Raw genomic sequence first — 6,000 nt, 5'->3', positions numbered from 1 at the left:
ACAATATTACTGGAGACTTTTTTTTTCCTTGCATAAGGCAGTTTAAAATTTTAATTTTAGAAATGGATATATTTAAACTTTATTTTTGAAAAAAGACACTTTGATTTAATTGGATTCCATATAAGGGTGATCTTTTCATGTTATGGTATTTTCCCTAAATAGAGGGTTAAAAGTTACAGGTCTCACTCATTTGAGTTTTTCAAGGAAAAAATTCGTACAATTTCAAATTGGGGACAGAACAACTTAATCAAAATTTCAAAGGTTTTTACTATTTGTTTATATTGGGTTTTTTACCTCAATATTATAAAAAAAAAATTATACACCAAAATGGGTTATTAGTCAGATTAATTACGAAAATAGTATACTTTTTGGGGTCATGCCTACTTGACAGGCACAACCTATTATTTTATTATTTTTTTGTTTTAAAAATTATTATTATATTATTTTAATATTTATATTAATATATGAATAAAAATACGGGTTTTATCGGATAAAAAAATACAAAGGTCAAGCTGTCGGTAAGCACGACTAGTCGTGCCTAACAGACAAACACAACACCTCTACACATTTCCTTTTCTTTATTTGCATTTTACAAAAATTAGTCTTATATCACTTTTGGTCCCTCTACTAGGCCTAAAATTAAAATTCAATCTTTATACTTGAATTTCTACAATAATATTTGGTCCTATTTTTATAATTTTTTTCCAAATAATTAATATTGTTAATTACTCTGTTAAAGTTTTTAACGTGTTTTTTAAACAAAATATTAGTTTAACAAAACAATGATATGTTGTTGTAATAAGTTTTAAATAATAAAATTTCTAACAAAATGTATTCCAACTTAACATATCATTGTTTTGTTAAACTAATATTTTGTTTAAAAACACGCCAAAATTTTATCGAGTAATTAACAAAATTTTAAGACAATTTTGTTAGAAATTTTATTATTTAAAACTTATTCCAACTTAACATATCATTGTTTTGTTAAACTAATCAAAATTTTATAGAGTAATTAACAAAAATTTTAATACAATTTTGTTTGAAATTTTATTATTTAAAACTTATTCTAACTTAACATATCATTGTTTTGTTAAACTAATTTTTGTTTAAAAACACGTCAAAAATTTTATCGAGTAATTAACAATGTTAATTATTTGGAAAAAATTATAAAAATAGAACCAAATATTATTGTAGATATTCAAGTATAAAGATTGAATTTTAATTTTAGGCCTAGTAGAGGGACCAAAAGTGATATAAGACCAATTTTTTGTAAAATGCAAAGAAAGAAAAGGGAAATGTGCAGGGTGTTGTGCCTACCTGACAGGCTTGACCCGTTTCGGGTATTTTTTATCCGTAAAACCCGTATTTTTATCTATATATTAATATAAATATTAAAAATAATATAATAATAATTTTTTAAAACAAAAAAAGAAATTTAATAATAAAATAATGGGTTGTGCCTGTCAGGTAGGCACAACCCCAAAAAGTATACCATTTTCGTAATTAATCTGGTGACAACTCATTTTGGTGTATAATTTTTTTATAATATTAGGTAAAAACCCGCTTATATTCATTCCAAATATTTATAATTTTTAAAATTATTTATTTTAATTTTATATATTTTAATTTCAAAATAATAATATAAAACAAGTATTTGGTACTCAAATTTGACAAATTTTTTCTAATGAACTATCTATGTTATTTTTTTGGTTTAATCTTATATTTGTATTTAACAAAAGTTATATATTTTGATAACCAAATGTAACGATGTTAACTTTATAATGTTTAATTCAGGTTTGAGAGTAGATTTGATAAAAGTTAGTTGCTAATATTATTAAGTTTAAAATTTTCATGATTTTTAATAGAATAAATTTAGTGTTTTAAGTGTGAATTTGTTTAATTTGTCAAATACAGTTCAATGAATGTAATTTAATTGAGTTTTAAGATTGGTAAGATGAAAGTTAATTGCTAATATTATTATCTAATTATTTTTTTATCAAATCAACTCTAAAACTCGGGTTAAATACTAAAAGTTAACAGTATTATCTTTAAGAACCAAAATATATAACTATTTTTAAATACAAGTATCACATTTAACAAAAACTACATAAGTACTACATTAAAAAAAAGTGTCAAATCAATACCAATTTATGCCTTAAGTCTTATAAAAATAAAAATATATATATGAAATAACTAATTAAAAATGAATTTGAACAAATTTTATAATTTGTCTTAGTTGATTCCCAGTGTGAAAAAAATAATTATTTTTATAAAATTTAAATATTTTAGATATTTTCTTTTTTTAATGACACATGTCGGGTTGTCATGTGTTATCATATTATTAATTATCAATGCCATGTTAGCATATTTTAATGATATTACTACAATAGTAACATAGTGTGACTAAATTGAAGTTTAGGTATCAATCATATAAAAATGTACTGATTAAATATAAGTAACCAAGTTTAGGAGACAAAATATATACAGTTAATCCTCTCTATATTAGCTACCCACTATAACAACATTTAATTATAACAATCAAGTTTATAGTAAAATTGATTTTTACATTTTATTTTAGCCTTTTATAACAATTTTTCACTTATAATAGCAACATACATAGTTTTTAAAGTAATTCTTTATTAAATTAATTCTCTACAAAAACATATTTTCTAAAATTTTAAGTAAAATTATATCTATTTCATATAAACAAACCTATTAATTATAGTTTATTAAATAAAATGATATTAATTAAAATATTATTTCAATAAAATATTTAAATTTTATGTGAAAAAATTTATTAATCATATTTTATTAAATGAAAATAATATTCAATTAGTGGAATTAAATGTAACACCTAATTTTTAGTGGTGTCGAACAGTGATTCGAGATCACTAAATCCGACAAATGAGTAGGAAATATTATTAATTTAGTGAGTATAAGTTAAATGTGAAGTTAGGAAAAATTTTGAAATAGTGAAATGTACAAAATATATATATTAAAATAATTAGAATTGAAAACGAGGTATCGAGACCTCGAGAATTTTAAATCGAGCCATAAATATTTTTATAAATATTTATGGAGTGTTAATAAGTTAGTATTAAAGTTTCGTCAATAAATTTTAAAGTACTGATAGCTAATTGAACAAAAAAGACTAAATTGTATCAAATGCAAAATTGTGGGAAATGATTAAATAGCTTAAATGATAAAAGAAAGAGGGTTTAAAAGGAAAATAAGGTCTATTTGGGCTGGACGGCAAGAGCATGAAATTACCAAGAAAATAAGGGCAAAATTAGAAATTTGTAAAATTTACTTAATAAAGCTAGGACTAAAGTGGAATTATCTAGATTTCTCTTTATTTTTCTGCATTCTCATCAGAAAAAACACCATGGAAGAGTTCCCTTAAGCTGGTTTTTCATATTTTTACTGCAAGTAAGTTCAATTCTTGATTATTTCTTGAAATTTTTGTGTTTTTGTGACTTTTACAACTAGGTCCATTTGTTGAATTCATTAGTTCTTGATTCTATGAAAGAAATTGAAAGTTTCTATGAATATGTGCTGGAAGTATATGATTATTTGATATAGAATTAGAGCTTTAAATTGTTTATATGCTGATTTTATTGAAAGAATTGAATAGAAAGTGAATATTTGGGACCTAAATTGTAAAAGAGTTTGAAGTTAGAGTTTTATGTGGAAATTCTGAATTTCAATAGTTATGAAATAACTTATAATGTCTAGGAAAAGTATTAATTGAGAAAATTAGTTTAATTGAGGGGTTAATTAAGTAAGGACTGAATTGTATGAACTGTGAAATTTGGGGCAAAATAAAAATCAACATTTTGCACTAAAACAGTTTTGGACAGCAGCAATAGTTTAACTTTGAAAAATATCCAAAAATTGTATAAATATAATTAGAGGATGAATAAAATATGAAATTAAAGCTTATTGAATCTAGTTTCTTATAGAAGAAACGGTGTAAGCAATGGAATCGTAAATCATGAGATATAATAAGTTTTGTGAGACAATGTCAGAATAATTTTGGGTTCCCCTATTCTAACTTTGGAAAATCATAAAAAATTGGAGAAAAATAATTAAGGGATTAAATTTATATGTTTAAAATCCTTAAAGAGTCTATTTTCAATAGAAATAAGTGGGAACATCATCCGAATCTCGTACGATGAGATAATTAATTCTTAGTGAAAAAGGGTCGGAACTGTCAGACAGCAGAACAGGGGTAAATTTAAAGAATAAACTGTACTTATTGGCTAAACCAAAAATTCTGAAAATTTTATGGTAATAAGATAAGTAAGTCTAGTTTCAGGGAAAATTAGCGGATCTTAATTTCAAGTTTTGTAGCTTAAGATATAAATAATTTAGTGACTATGACGCAAATGGACAGTTTTGAATATACATAAGTAAATAGTGAAATTATTGATAATGTTACTTGTTGCATGTTATATAAATTAAGGATGTGGAATGGAGAGGAGGAGGAGGAAAATATGTATAAATATTCAGCTAGCATGGCTAATTTGTATGTTTTAGGCTCATGGACTAAATTGAATAAAAGTAAAATTTTATGGGAAATTTTGTAAAAAAATGTTAGAAATGACCAATTTGCATGAAATAGATTATTTTATTATTTAAATTATAAAATTGAATGAAATTATTAATTTAGCTCAAGATCAGGGAAAAACATGTTTTAAGGATTAAATTGAAAAGTGTTGAAATTATGAAAAATTCTGACATTTTATAGAATTCATAGGTTGTTATCAATTTGTGTGAGAATAACGGCTGGAAATAAGGATTAAATTGCAATTATTTTATTTTATTTTAACCTAAGGATGAAATCGTCATTAATAAAAAGTTTAGGGGTAAAATGATAAATTTGTTTAGAGCATTAGTTGAATGTATTATAACATGAAATAAATGAAAACGACGATCAAATTTCTTTATAAAGATCCGGATGACTTGAATACGAGACTTGAACGTGGAAAAGAAAATATATCGGATTAATGAAATATCTGATAAATGAATCGGTAACTCCGGTAATGCTCCGTAACTCTATTTCGGTGACGGATTTGGGTTAGGGGTGTTACATTAAATATATCAGTTCAATAAATTATTAAGTTTCCTAATTAAATGTTCTACTATGAATTTGGAGCATTATAAATTTATAAATTGATTCTTTAATTTAATAACTCGTGATAAATTAATTATTTTAATTTGATAACTCATAATGATTAATTGATCTTGCTAGATTTATGAACTTCATAATTAATCATGTGAAAGAATGTAAAATAAAATATGCATAAATAAATAATGCATACACTTGTAATATGTCTTTTAACTTTCCTAATTTGATTATTACTTTCAGTCAAAATCTTGATAGACAAACTGGATTGTTATAGATTCTCTCCCCCCGGTCCCCTGTCTTTGTCCCCGGTCAATTGGTGTCTGTATGTTAATAATAAAAATAACCAACACATTGAATGGCTAAATGTTCAAATCAGGACTTAACCTTTTAAAGGTTATTTACATAAAGATCAAACATTTTAAAATAGTCATATAAAGCTCAAAAAAGTGCACAAATAAGAATTTTATGCACTTTCGGTCTAGTTACGGTCTAGTTATAGTAAAAATTAGGAGGATGTTGACTTATTTAGAATGGAATGCATGATAGCAAAATCAAATATTACATAATAACAAAAAAAACATAAAAACATAATTTAAAACTTGATATACAACATTTGAAAAACCCATTATTTAAACACTTTCGAAAATATTTAGTCATTATTTGACTATTTTAAAATATTTAACATTTATATAATCATTTTGAAAAGTTTAACCCTTATATAAACAACCTCTAAAAATTAGAACCTAATTTAAATATTTAACCCACATCAAATACCAAAATGCAGGCAAAATTAAAACCAAGCTAAGAAAAATATCTTGTTTTGAGCCTCCATTTTAGCCAATGAATCTACGAATTTCTTGAAAACAATT

Source organism: Gossypium arboreum, chromosome 5, assembly GCF_025698485.1.
Source record: "Gossypium arboreum isolate Shixiya-1 chromosome 5, ASM2569848v2, whole genome shotgun sequence".
NCBI lineage: Eukaryota > Viridiplantae > Streptophyta > Magnoliopsida > Malvales > Malvaceae > Gossypium > Gossypium arboreum.
This window is presented reverse-complemented; position numbering follows the sequence as displayed.